Source organism: Muntiacus reevesi, chromosome 3 (genome assembly GCF_963930625.1).
Source record: "Muntiacus reevesi chromosome 3, mMunRee1.1, whole genome shotgun sequence".
In the NCBI taxonomy this organism is placed as follows: domain Eukaryota; kingdom Metazoa; phylum Chordata; class Mammalia; order Artiodactyla; family Cervidae; genus Muntiacus; species Muntiacus reevesi.
Window position 1 is genome coordinate 271,278,047 of NC_089251.1, and position 14,502 is coordinate 271,292,548.

Here is a 14,502-nt window from a genome sequence, read left to right on the forward strand (position 1 = left end):
GATGAGAAGCTAGATGTGTAAAGAACAAGAGCAAGTGTCTTCAAGACAGTGGAATCAGCATGTCCAGCGAGGCAGTCAGGAGCTAGAAGTGTTTGAGGAGTAGTTCTGGCAGTGTCAGCAAGATGGAGGGGCTGCCATCGGGTAAAAATCCAGTTTCTTACCATGGCCTCAATGTCCCACCTAAACTGCCCCTGTCCTCCCCCCGCCCCCCCCGACATATCCTCCCCAGGTGTCCACATCACCTAGTCTTTCTGTCCTTTATGTGCTGGTCTCACTCCCACCTCAAGAATGAGAGGTGTGCTGCATTTGCTGTTCTTCTGTCTAGAACGCTCTGTCTGGATGATTCTCACAGCTTCTGGCCCCCGTGGTCAGTCAGGCCTCAGATCAAGTGTCATCTCTGGAGAGAGATTGCTAATTACCACCCCTCACCCAACATTAACTTTGGTGGTATTTTCCTCTTCCCATCCCTCACCACTATCAAATGTTATTTCGTTGATTGTTTGAAGTTTGTTTTTTTTGTTTGTTTGTTTTATACTCTCCCCTAAAATAGAAGTCCAATGAGTTTATATTTCTTATTGCTATAACCTAGAACCATATCTAGAATATAAATGAAACTCAAATATTACTTGTTGAATTTACAATGAATGAAATAAAGCTTAAAGAGGTAAGGCGAGGTATTAGAAAAGAACTAACCAAATTGTGTGAGAGTAAGGACTTCCTGGAAGAGGTATGTTTTCAGTTATTAAAATCAAAGGGGCAAGAGAGCGAAGGTGGCGTGCAGGTAACAAGCAAGAATTGTGGAAATCACTCGTTCATCCCCGTCCTTTTTCACTAGATTAGGAACACCTTTAGCACTGGACGGAGAAGGTGATGGCACCCCACTCCAATACTCTCATCTGGAAAATCCCATGGACGGAGGAACCTGGTGGGCTGCATTGCATGGGGTTGCTAAGAGTCGAACAGGGCTGAGCGAGTTCACTTTCAGTTTCATGCATTGGAGGAGGAAATGGCAACCCACTCCAGTGTTCTTGCCTGGAGAATCCCAGGGACCGGGGAGCCTGGTGACCTGCCATCTATGGGGTGGCACAGAGTCGGACACTACTGAAGCGATTTAGCAGCAGTGGCAGTTAGCGCTGAAGCCGCGTTTTACTAATCTTTCACCAGCGCCTGTCCCGGGACCTGGCACACAGATAGGGTTTTACACAATGACTGACTGTGAGGTGCGCAGAAGGGTCTATTAACTCGGCTGCGGTGCAGTTTGTGGCTGGCCACTAAGCCTGGCAGCACCCGTGCGAGGGAGCAGACGGCTTTGCGGAAGACGGCCTCGGCGGGTGGGGGTGGGGGGTGGGGTGGGAAGCGCCTCCCGCGCCTGCGCGTTATGGCGGGGAGCCGGCAGCGTCGGCGCGCGCCTGCGCAGTGCGGTCTTTCCCGCCTCCGACAAGATGGCGGCGGCCGAGTAGCGCGGGGGCGGGTTGTGGCCGCGCAGGAAGCCCGTCCGCTGCAGCGGGCCGAGGCGGGATGCTGTTCCCAGGGAGCGCCGTTGGCCACCGGTGAGGAAGGTCAAGCACAGAGCTGCCTTCCCGAGCCCCCCGGCGCCCCCTACGTACACCCCCGTCTGCTCGAGTGCGGTCGCCGCTTTGCCTACTTCGCTACCGCCCTGTGCTGTCGGGTCCGGAGCTCCGGCGGCGGCAGGGGCTGTGTCCGGCAGGAGAGGAAGCGCCCGGGCTGCGTCCGTGCTTCTGTCCGCGGGGCGAGCGTCTGGCAGGTGGGTGAAGCTGCAAGCTTCGGTGTCTCCTCTTGGGGCAAGTCACCTCCCCATCTTCCTGGTCTCGACCTTTTGCTTCCTTGAGAAGTCGTTTTAACTGTCTGGAAAGCTTTCCCAGGCTTATAGACTTACAAAGAAAAGCTTGCTATCCAGACGCCAGTGGATTTTGTTCATCTTGTCGGGGGGATCCAGCCCCCAGGAGACTTTGATGGTTTTGAGGAATGGTGCCAGTGACGGCAAGTGATTCTTTATCTAAATTAATCCTTTTCTGACTACAGCGAGTCTTCGGTCTCTAAACTTTTTTTGGAGGGGGGGGGCGGACGGAGGGACATATGTATACTAGATCCAGGGAAAGAATTGAGAATTGGTCCTGGTTTTAAAAGAAGGCTTTGTGAGGGTAAGAAATGTAATAGCCCAAGAAAGGATAAGCGATTTTAGTGATTCTTTTATTCACTGTTAGGCTAAATCGTCCGTTGAAGCTTCACAATCCTGTGTTGTCCAAGCCCTTTGTTTTTTTTGGAAAGGACTGAAATGGAGAAAACGCTTTTTAAACTTGAAACTTCTCAAATTTCTTGGGTTCTCAATTGTTATTAGTACTACTTGGCAATCTTTCTTGTACTTGATATTTTCTGCAAAATTTAGATTGTGCCAGTGTCATTTCTTCTTCATTTATTACTAGGGCAAGAGTAGTCAGAATTAATGGTGTAAAAAGTGCAAACTGAAGGAGGGATGTGGTAGTGGAGGTTGCCATGTCTGATTTTTCCCAATTTTTTCCTGTAATTGGATAATGTGTCAAGAGCAGCAGAATGGTGAAAAATGAAGCTATGAGTATAAATGGTAGTGTGTCCACTGAGATTGCAATGGGTGGAGCTTTTAAAATTAAATTGAGTGATATCCTTTTTTTGAAGCCATGCTAGGTGCTCTCCAGAGTTTCTAAAGCACAAACTGTTGTTGCCTTATTGGAAATTTATGCTAAAAGTCTTTTAACAGGTGGGTTACAATTGGCCTGACAGATTTAACTTTTTGTTCTACCTCCTGACACACATCTGCCTTAACCTTTATTGTAGACTTTTAGCCTCTTGATGAATTTCTTAAATTTGGAGATAGAATTGTTCATTTTAAAAGGAGAGGAGATATTTTAAGTGTTTGATTCCTGTACGGGCAGATTCATTCACTTGTTTGTTGCTGTGCTATGCTAAGTCGCTTCAGTCACGTCCATCTCCTTGCAGTTTCCACAGGACAGCCAGACTCCTCTGTCCATGGGACTTCTCCAGGCACGAATATTGGAGCAGGTTGCCATTTCCTCCTCCACAGGACCTTCCCGACCTAGGGATCAGAGCCACATCTCTTCTGTCTCCTGCGTTGGCAGGTGGGTTCTTTACCATTAGCGCCACCAGGTAAGCCTGTTTGTTTCCTGCACCCGAGGACTGCGTGTTTTTACAGGCACTTGTCTCTCAATTCTGTGCTTTTAGCTGACGGGGTAGTGCTCAGCCCTAGGCAGTAGCTCATTGCCTGAGGCATTGTGTCAAGACCTGTCTGACCACAAACAAGCACTCTTCCACACTTATGGAACCCGATTTCTCTCTCTCTTTCTTCCCCTCTTCCTGTCTTTAGGAACCCTCCCGTCTTTGTGTCTATTCATTCAATTCTTTAGCCTACTGCTCTTTTCATTTGCCTCCCCTAGTCACCAGGATCCCATGGTCATCAGTTTTTACCAGCCCATCATTGATACCTTAGAATACTTAACTTTATGTCAATTTATCTTTCTAGTGCCCAGTTCTGAACAGGCCTAATCACTATCTTGATCCCTGAAGGATACAAGAGACAGTTGTGTGAGGATTTTGGATTGTTTTCATACCAGTTAGTGTTCTGTTATCCTCCAGATCTATAATGTCAATTGTGAGGGTTTTTTTTGTCTTACTTCATGAAAGTGTTTATAGCAAATAACTTGATCTTTTCCTTTCCTGAGAAAAATCTCAAGCATCTGAGGTATAATCTTTTCTATCCTGATATCATTTCTTTATTTACTCTTCTCTGAAAAGAAGGAATTGTCCTTCCTTTTCTTCAAGAGCAACCTTCTCCAGATGTGTCCATGATCATCCCTCTTTATCTTTCTTTCTCAGTAATTATCCATGATCACTCCTTTTTAAGTTTTGCCCTCTCTAGCCTCCATGCATGCTTAAATATACCTTTGCCAGGGCTGCCAAACACCGTGCTGTGTGCCGTGCAGCTCACAGAAGCCAGTCTGAATTTTGAGCCTGCTGTGCCACTGTATTTTTATTCTTTAATCCTAGGAGCCTGGTGTAGTTGTTGTTCAGTCGCTCAGTTGTGTCCAACTCTTTGCAACACCAAGAACTGCAGCATGGCAGGCTCCTCTGTCCTCCATTACCTCCTGGGGTTTGCTCAAATTTATGTTCATTGAGTCGGTGACACTACCTAGCCATCTCATCCTCTACCACCTCCTTCTCCTTTTGCCTTCAGTCTTTCCTAGCATCAGGGTCTTTTCCAGTGAGTTGGCTTTTCGCATCAGGTGGCCAAAGTATTGGCGCTTCAGCTTCAGCATCAGTGCTTCCAGTGAATATTCAGGGTTGATTTCCTTTAGGATTGGTTGATCTTCTTGCAGTCCCAGGACGCTTAAGAGCCTTCCCCAGCACCACAATTCTCAATTCTTTGACACTCAGTCTTTATGGTCCAACTCTCACATCCATACATGACCACTGGAAAAACCATAGCCTCGACTCTACGGACCTTTGTCGGCAAAGTGATGTCTCTGCTTTTTAGTATGTTGTTGAGGTTTGTCATAGCATTTCTTCCAAGGAGCAAGCATCTTTTAATTCCATGGCTGCAGTCACCATCCACAGTGATTTTGGAGCCCCCAAAAATAAAGGCCTGACACTGTTTCCACTGTTTCCCCATCTATTTCCCATGAAGTGATGGGACCAGATGCCATGATCTTAGTTTTCTGAATGCTGAGTTTCAAGCCAACTTTGTCATGCTCTTCTTTAACCCTTATCAAAAGGCTCGTTAGTTTCTCTTCACTTTCTGCCCTTAGAGTGATATCATCTTCATATCTGAGGTTATTGATATTTCTCCCAGCAGTCTTGATTCCAGCTTGTGCTTCATCCAACCCAGTGTTTCTCATGATGTACTCTGCATAGAAGTTAAATAAGCAGGGTGACAAGATACAGCTTTATTATAACTCTTTCCCAGTCAGTTGTTCAATGTCCGATTCTAACTTGCTTCTTGACCTGCATACAGGTTTCTCAGGAGGCAGGTAAGGTGGTCTGGTACTGGTGTTTCTTTAAGAATTTTCCACAGTTTGTTACGATCCACACATTCAAAGGCTTTATCGCAGTCAATGAAGCAGAAGCAGACGTTTTTCTGGAATTCTGTTGCTTTCTCTATAATCGAACAAATGTTGGCAGTTTGCTCCCTGGTTCCTCTGCATTTTCAAAACCTAGCTTGTACATCTGAAAGTTCTAGGTTCACATTCTTTTGAAGCCTAGCTTGAAGGATTTTGAGCGTAACCTTGTTAGCATGTGAAATGAGTGCCGTTGTATGGTAGTTTGAACATTCTTTGACATTACCTTTCTTTGGGATTGGAATGAAAACTGTGACCTTTTTCAGTCTTGTAGCCACTACTGAGTTTTCCAAATTTGTTGACATATTGAGTGCAACACTTTAACAGCATCATCCTTTAGAATTTCAAATAGCTCAACTGGGATTCCGTCACCTCCACTAGCTTTGTTGGTAGTAATGTTCCCTAAGGCCCCCTTGACTTCACGCTCCAGGATGTCTGACTCTGGGTGAGTGACCACAGTGACTGGTGTACTGTTCTCTGTGTATTCGTGCCACCTCTTCTTGATATCTTCTCCTTCTATTAGGTGCGTACCATTTCTGTCCTTTATGGTGTCCATCCTTGCATGAAATGTTCCCTTGATGCCTCCAGTTTTCTTGAAGAGATCTCTAGTCTTTCCCATTGTGTTGTTTTCTTTGCATTGTTCACTTAAGAAGGGTTTCTTATCTCTTCTTGGTATTCTCTGGATCTCTGCACTCAGTTGAGTATATCTTTCCCTTTCTCCCTTGCCTTTCACTTCTCTCCTTTCCTCAGCTCTTTCTAATGTCTCCTCAGACAATCACTTAAGCTTCTTGCATTTCTTTTTCTTGGACTAGTTTGGTCACTGCCTCCTATACAATGTTACGAACCTCTTTCCAGTGATGAACCTCGTATATAAACTCATATAAAACATATGAATCTCTTTCAATAAACTCATATATGAACCTCTTTCAGTTTTACGAATCTGGTAGACACTTTGTCTACCAGATCTCATCTCGAATCCATTTGTCACCTCCACTGTATAATCATAAGGGATTTAATTTAGGTCGTATCTAAATGACCTAGTCGTTTTCCCTACGTTCTTCACTTTAAACCTGAATTTTGCTATTAGGAGCTCACGACCTGAGCCACAGACAGCTCCAGGTCTTCTTTTTGCTGTCTGTGTAGAGCTTTTCCATCTTCAGCTGCAAAGAACATAATCTGATTTTGGTATTGACCATCTGGTGATGTCCGTGTGTATAGCTGTCTCTTGGTTGTTGGAAAAGGGTGTTTGCTATGACCAGCGTGTTCTTTTGACAAAACTCTGTTAGCCTTTGCCCTGCTTTTGCCCTCCAAGGCAAAACTTGCCTATTATTCTGGGTGTCTCTTGGCTTCCTATTTTGTATTCCAATCCCCTGTGATGAAAAGGACATCTTTTTTTTTTTTTTTTTTTTGGTGTTTGTTCTAGAAGGTGTAGTTCGAGAACTACAGCAGTTCTACTTCATAGAACTGTTCAGCTTCAGCTTCTTTGGCATTAGTGGTTGGGGCAGAGACTTAAGGTAACACTGATATTGAACAGTTTGCCTTGGAAATGAACTTAGATTATTTTTTTTTTCCTGAGGTTGCACCCAAGTACTGCATTTAGAACTCTTGTTGACTATTAAGGGCTACTTCCTTTCTCCTAAGGGATTCTAGCCCACAGTAGTAGATATAACAGTCATCTGAATTAAATTCGCCCATTCTCATCCATATTAGTTCAGTGATTCCTAAGATGTTCATTCTTGCCATCTGCTTCACCACATCTGATTTGCCTTGATTCACGGACCTGCCGTTCCAGGTTCCCATGCAAAAAAAGAGCAATAGCTCTTTACAGCGTCGGACTTGACTTTAACCATCAGACACATCCACACAACTGAGCGTCATATCCGCTTTGGTCCAGCCACTTCATTTTTTCTGGAACTAACGACTGCCCTCCACTCTTCCCCAGGAGCATATTGGACACCTTTTGATTGTGGTGCTCATCTTCGGTGTCTTATTTTTCTGCCTCATGCTGTTCGTGGGGTTCTCGCAGCAGGACTGCTGGAGTGGTTTGCCGTTCCCTCCTCCAGTGGGCCACGTTTTGTCGGAACTCTTCACCAGGACCCGTCTGTCTTGGCTGGCCCTGCACGGCATGGCCCATGGCTTCACTGAGTTACACAAGCCCCTTCACCACGACGAGTCTGTGATCCATGAAGGGGTATAGTAGGAAGGACATTTACTTTTAAGCTTCAAAGATCTGATTTTGAAGTCTACTGAAACCAGTTACTGTCTGTGTGGCTGTGGGCAACTTACTACTCAGGCTGTGTTCTTTGTCTGTAAAGTAGAATGTTATACGAGGAAGACATGGCAACCCAATGCAGTATTCTTGTTGGAGAGTCAGCATGGACAGAGGAGCTTGGTGGGCTATAGTCCATGGGGTCACAAAGAGTCGGACAAGACTGAGTGACTAAGGACACCACAGAATGTTATACTTACCTCACAGAGTTGTAATCGACGGAGTTTAACACACGTTACATGTCTTTCCAAGGGTTTGGTGCATTATGGAGTTCTTAAAAGTGTAAATTATTCTTTCCTTTGCACTCTGACTTCCCTTACCATCGCAGCATCGAAATTGGTTTTTAAAAAGTCATCTTGATGATCTAATTACCAAAGCTAACGGCCTTATCTCAATCATCCAGGTTTTCTTAGACCGCTTCTGAAATATACTCCATAGGAATGAAATGATCTGATTTCTTGTTTCTTGGCTTTATAGTTCCTGATTCTCTTATGTCTGAAAGTTTCTTTACATTCCCTGCAGTGTCTCGATTTTGCTGTTTCCCCTAAACATAGCTGTTTCCTGTATCAGTTAGGATGCAAATAGGATTTAAAAACAGAAGAAGTGTATTAGCTCAGGTAATTGGCAAAGGCATAGGTAGGATTAGTTTAAAGGGCAGTTTGTGCATAAGCTTGGCTTTGCTCAGTCCTCAGTCCTCAGTCAGCACAGAGGTTCTGTGTTTCCGTTTCCTCTAAACTGCCCTCCCATTTGGGTTCCTGCTCAGACTGGCTTCCCCTCTAGATTGAATCCAAGTGCTTTCCATCTTTATCTGTAGTGTGGCGACCTTTGTGCTCAGGTTTATCCTTTCATAGTTGCATGTTTCTCTTTCTGCTCCAGGCATCACATTCTGACACAACCACCAAAGACGGGAGGAAGTTTGCCCTCTCATCTCTTGATGAAGCAAGTAAACCTTTTACAGAAAGCCTGTATCAGATTTCATTTTGGCCTTATTACTTATGCCCTAGTTGCAAGGGGACTAGAAAAACCAATATCTAGCATTTCAGTCTAGGAAGAAATTAGATGAATGGCTACAGGGAAGATAACCAACATTGTCAGTGACATATATTGATAATATTGTATGGAGAAGTAAGCTTAAATGAATGAGAATTTTCAGATAGTAGTGGCATTCTTAAAGCACTGCTTATCTCAAGAGCGGGTATAAGCTGTACTTAGGACTGAATCAGTCATTTAGATAGTCATGAATGACTAATTAAAATGGATTACTATATAAAATTAGTATATTTGAGTGGTATATCCCAGTTCTTTTAAGGTTGTTGTTAAGAACATTTACGCGTGCACTGTGAGGAATGGATACAGGTAGCAACTAACAGGGAATAGACCTGTGGTTCTTCTTGAAGATGAGTGGTGTTTGGAAATCTGTGGGTCTGGTAGAGACGAGATATACCAAGTGTCCTGTGATGTTTGCCAGCAAAACAAGAATTGTCCCTTCCAGAATACCAATAGTGCCCCTGTACACTGAAAAAACAAATGCTTTGGTTTTTTTCAAAGAATTCGCTGAGATTCCTCTGTATACTTATATTGCAAGTGACAAAAAACCAAATTCAGACTGGCTACACACTAAAGGGCATGATTAGGTCTTGACCTTGAACTTCATCTGGGGCTTCATCCAGTCTGAAATCATCAAGGACTTGGCTTAGTTTCTCTGGTCCTGCTCTGGCATTCCTCTTGTTTTGGTATCGCTCTCAAGCGAGCTTATCTCATGGTAGCAAATTACTGTAACACTTTCAGACTTAATACTCTCATTTCATATGTAAAGTAAAATGAAGCATATCTTTTGTTATTTGGTTTTGCAAGTGTTTGTTGAATGTCATCACTGTTGAAACTTCCCTGAACACCTGCCCCTAAAAGTGGATTACTTCCTCTGTTATGTTACAACTTCACAGAACTCTGTTGCATGCCATGTTCTATGGTTATTATGCTCATATGTCTCATGCATTAACTTGCCTTAATTGTCTGTGTGTTCTTAATGTGTAGAATACTCTCTGACTTAGTGGTACACAGTAACCATTTATGGATGAATGAGAGGAAGGAAGGATATGGAAAGGGGCAGGGAATCATAAGAAGTCCCCATTCCTTCCTGTTACTGAACCCTGAATTGTGAACGTTGTACTCCTACCACCAAAGTATGTGTGTAATGCTCTTGTGATTGAGAATGAATTCATTTGAAAGCTTTACTGAATTCTAGTAGTGTTCCATCATTATTTTCTCAGCAAAACTAAAACCAGTTACCATCTTTTGTTCTTTCAACAAGTATTTTTGAAAGCCTGCTATTGGCAGTCATGTGACACAATGGTAAACAAAGTAGAGCTGTGCTTCCTGAGCTTAAATATCAGCGAGGGGCATAGACATTATTCATGTGTGCACACTCAGTTGCACACACACGTCAGGTAGCTCACAGGGTTTGAAGCAGAATAAGATAGATTCAGGGGATTAAAAAGTAACAGGATACTGTAACACTTCAGGTAGTTTGGTGAGAAAAGGCTTTTTGAGAAGCCCTTTTCTGAGTGAAGTGGATTAAGCCATGGAACTATCTGGAAGGAAATGTTCGGGTAGAGCAAGCAGCAGCTTCTAACGTGGAAATGTCCTTGGCATGTTGGAAGAGCAGCATGTGGGAGGCCGTGGCTGAAGCGGGGGTGGGGGGTGTGTGGCAGGGCAGGTCAGAGGGTATGTGTGGGCAGGGTAGACCAAGGGGAGTTCTGAAGGTCATTTAAAGACTTGATTTTATTAGCTAGAAAGTCTGGAGAAGGCAATGGCACCCCACTCCATTACTCTTGCCTGGAAAATCCCATGGATGGAGGAGCCTGGTGGGCTGCAGTCCATGGGGTCGTGAAGAGTCAGACACGACTGAGCGACTGCTCTCTCACTTTTCACTTTTGTGCTTTGGAGAAGGAAATGGTAACCCACTCCAGTGTTCTTGCCTGGAGAATCCCAGGGATGGGGGAGCCTGGTGGGCTGCCGTCTATGGGGTTGCACAGAGTTGGACACGACTGAAGCGACTTAGCAGCAGCAGCAGCTAGCTAGAAAGTCACTCAGTCGTGTCTGACCTTTGTGACCCCATGGACTGTACCAGGTCTCCCACATTGCAGGCGGATTCTTTATCAGCTGAGCCACAGGGAAGCCTCAAGGGAACTTCCCTGGTGGCTCAGATGGTAAAAGCATCTTCTTGCAATGCAGGAGACCCGGCTTTGATCCCTGGGTGGGGAAGATCCTCTGGAGAAGGAAACAGCAACTCTCTCCAGTACTCGTGCCTGGAAAATTCTGTGGATGAAGGAGCCTCGTAGGCTACAGTCCATGGGGTCGCAAAGAGCTGGACACAGCTGAGGGGCTTCACTTTCACTTTTCACTTTCTAGCTAGAAAATTGGAGTTGATATATGTTTGGAAATCTAATTATTATTCTTAAGTTATATTATTTTAAGTACTAATTATGATTAGAAGTTCTCTCTGTGCTAAGTAACTAGCATATGATAGACTTAACACAATTTAAATGTTAAATAATTTATCTGAATAAAATGGTACTGAGATAAAAGTTGAAATTTTAAAGTTACCCTTTGAAGGAACTTTTTAAAATATTTAGGATACTTTACTTAGGTTTGTGATTATTTTCTTCAGCTCTTATGTACCCCATTACTAAAGTTTTCTGTAGTCATTAAAGAAAATTCAGGAAATACAGAAGTACAGATGACATTCATAAGCTCAGCATATGAAGAAAACCAGTTCAGTTTTCGTCTCTCCCAACCCTTCCCTCCCGCTTTCAGTACCCTCTGTCCCTCTCTTCTTCCCTCTGTCTTTCACTTTCTTCTTTGTGCCTATGACTTTTTCCCCCTGTTACAGTGTAAACATGTGTATATGTCTAATTTTTTAAAAATTAGGTTATATTCATTTCTTGGAATATTTGATAAATCTTATTTTTATTGACTGTATAATCCCATTGTAAAAATTATTTTTCTTAATTGTTTCCTGGAGTTGGTTATTTAGTTTAGGTTTTCTATTTTATCATCATGTGGGCAGTGAATGTCTTAACACATGGATTTTTTTCTCTTTGTCTTTTTCCTTAGAATGGAATGATTGGCACTGGAGTAATGTAATGGAATAAGGTTTCATCTTAGACATTGTTAAGGTTCATGATACATGTTGCCACATTGTACCGTGTCTTGTAAGCCCAATAAATGTTAACTGGTTTGAAAGTAACGGTAACTGGGTGGTGGTGGGGAGGTGAGGACCTACGGAGTTGCCAAGCTTGAGTGATAGGCTAGGTTAGCCTTTTATTTCCAAATATTTCTTTCTTTTTTATCTTTAATATATATTTCAAGGTGTATATAAAAGCACCATGGAGAACTTTACATGTTACTGCAAACACACAAACACACATGAACTTATTGCTCAGGTCAAGACGCACAGCGCTGCCGCCACCCCAGAGCTCCTGCCCTTCTGGTTCCCGGTCTCCAAGAGGAAGCTTTCAGCATTTCCCTCCAGGCCTGTTTGCTCAAGTTCGTTTTGTTTTGTTTCTGTGAAACCCTTCGTCATGTTTAAAGACGTTCCCTTATGTACCGGTTTACTAAGAATTTTGTGTTTTGTTCTGTATATTTGAACTTAATGCTTTTTTTGTTGTTGTTGCAGCTTTTCATTACTGTATGACTTTTCTCCTTCACTATGTTAATATATTGAATTACATATTATTTAAAATCTTAAACCTAACCTGATTTCTGAGGTAAACCTAATTTGGTTTTACAGTATTACTCTTTTTATGTATTTCTGGATTCAGTTTGATATTCTGTTAATAGTTTTGTATCAGTGAGGTGGCCTATATTGTCCTTGTCAGGAATTGAAATCAGCGGTTATCTCATACTAGCCTTATAAAATGAGCTGACCCTCATTTTCTATTCTGAAAAAGTTTAAGTAGGACTGAATTGTTCCATTAAATTTCTGTGAGAATCTGGCCGAGAAGCCATCTGGGCTGGTAATTTTCTTTGTGGAAAAATTTTTAATTACTCCTTTGATTTTTAATTTTTAACCTTCTCAGATTTTCTGTTGATTATTTTGGTAGTTTTCCCCCTAAGAAGTTGTCCTTTTCATCTAAACTTTTTAAATTTACTAGCATAAAATTATTTATAATAAATATTAGTATCCGTTTAATGGTTGCAGTAAAGAATTATCTTATTGTATCTGTTATAGGCTAAAACTACCTTCTGTTTTTCCTCATTCAGTCTCCCTGGGAATTTAGTAGTCATTCAAAGGAACCAAATTTTGAATCTTGCTGATTCCTTTTCTTTTTATTACATATTTGTTCTCTATTGCATTGATTTCCGCTCTTTATTTCCTTCCTTCTACTGTTTGGGATTTACTTTTTTGTTCTTTTGCTAACTTCTTGTAGATCACTACTTTTCAGCATTTCTCCCTTTTAAATATATGCATTTAAGGCTGAGCATTTCCCTCTAAGTACTGTTTCAGCTAGCAACATTACTCAAATTTTAATATATAGTACTTTTATAATTCACTTTAAAATGGTTTCTAATTTTCACTGGTATCTACTTTAACACTTGGATAAGTTGAATGTATTATATTTCTCGATTTCTGAACACATGGAGATTTTCTAGTTGTTTTCAAATGTCTTTTATTTCTAACAACATAAGATATGTCATCAGAGAACTCTTAACAACATAGCAATGTCATCAGAGAACAATCTCAGTGTTTCAAAGGTCTGTGATTTCAGACCTTTAACATTTGAGATCTGCACTGTGGCCCCAGTATATTATTTTTTCCCTATAGCTATTGAATGTGGTGTTCTAATATATTTACATTGGATCTTGCTGGTTAATCCCGTATTTCAAATCTTCAGGGTCATAAGTGACCTTTTGTTTGCTTGTATCAATTACACAGACAAGAGTGTATTAAAATATCCCGTTTACCACTGTAGATATTTCCCCTTGTATTCTCTCAGCTTTTGCTTTATTTATTTGAGACATTGCTAGTAGATGAACATATATATATACACTGTGCTTGGTTGCTCAGTCATGTCTGACGCTTTGCAACCCTTTAGACTGTAGCCCTCCGAACTCCCCTGTCCTTGGGATTTTTTAGGCAAGAATACTGGAGTGGGTTGCCATTTCCTTCTCCAGGGGATCTTCTCGACCCAGGGATTGAACCCACATCTCCTGTGTCTCATGCGTTGCCAGCAGATTCTTCCCCTGCTGAGCCATCAGGGAAGCCTAGTAGTTGGATAGAAATGTGTAATAGTTATATCTGCTTAGTGACTTACTGTTACGAAGTATTCCACGTTTATTCTGAAAGTGCTTTTTGCATGAAGGTCTAGTTTGTCTGGGATTGATATAACAACACCAGTTTTCTTTTTATTGTTTTCTAAGGCTGATCTACATACGTGGTTTTAAAAAATCATATTCTGCTTTTATGTTATCAAAGCCTGATTGTTTCTTGTCGTATCATCTTGGGTGTTTCTAGCATTGTAACATGTAACTTGCTTCAAAAGTAGGCACTAATAAGATACTGAGATAATGTCTTACTTGGTTGAATTTAAAAAGTAATGAGCATGATTTTGAATAAGTACTGAAGTTGTTTTAGGTTTCTCTTATTTTAAACGTTAAAAAATGTAGTTTTGTCAGGAAGAGACTTAAAGATTTATATTCTTGAGCAGATATTACCGGCGTGCAGTATACATATCAAAACCTGCAAGAGAAAATGAAATGAAAATAAATATGCTGTCCCTGTCTCTTCCCTGGTGGCTTAGACGGAAGAGAACCTGCCTGCAATGCAGGAGACCCTGCTTCAGTTCCTGGGTTGGGAAGACACCCTGGAAAAGGAATGGCAACCCACTCCAGTATTCTTGTCTGGAGAATTTCCTGCACAGAGGAGTCTGGTGGGCTATAGTCCATGGGGGTCACAGAATCAGACACAACTGAACGACTCACACTTTGACTTTTCATCCCTGTCTCTTAGTTACACATGTCCCCTCCACAGAAGCAATCACTGTGTGATTAACACAGGTAACAGTGTAATCACTGTGACCAGTTTCTTGATTAGCTTTTCACACT

The 14,502-nt window shown here is 42.2% G+C and overlaps 1 long non-coding RNA gene across 15 annotated transcripts in view; it reads left to right on the plus strand.

The window, feature by feature from the left end:
• The window catches only part of LOC136165534 (uncharacterized), a 1,046,218-nt gene that overhangs the window by 399,522 nt on the left and 632,194 nt on the right, over positions 1-14,502 (plus strand). The window contains exon 1 of one of the 15 annotated variants that reach the window (XR_010662563.1): positions 1,530-1,765. The exons of the other annotated variants lie outside the window; for them this stretch is intronic. This is a non-coding gene — a long non-coding RNA (uncharacterized lncRNA). Of the gene's footprint in view, positions 1-1,529; positions 1,766-14,502 lie in introns of those variants that run through there. 15 annotated transcript variants of the gene reach the window in all.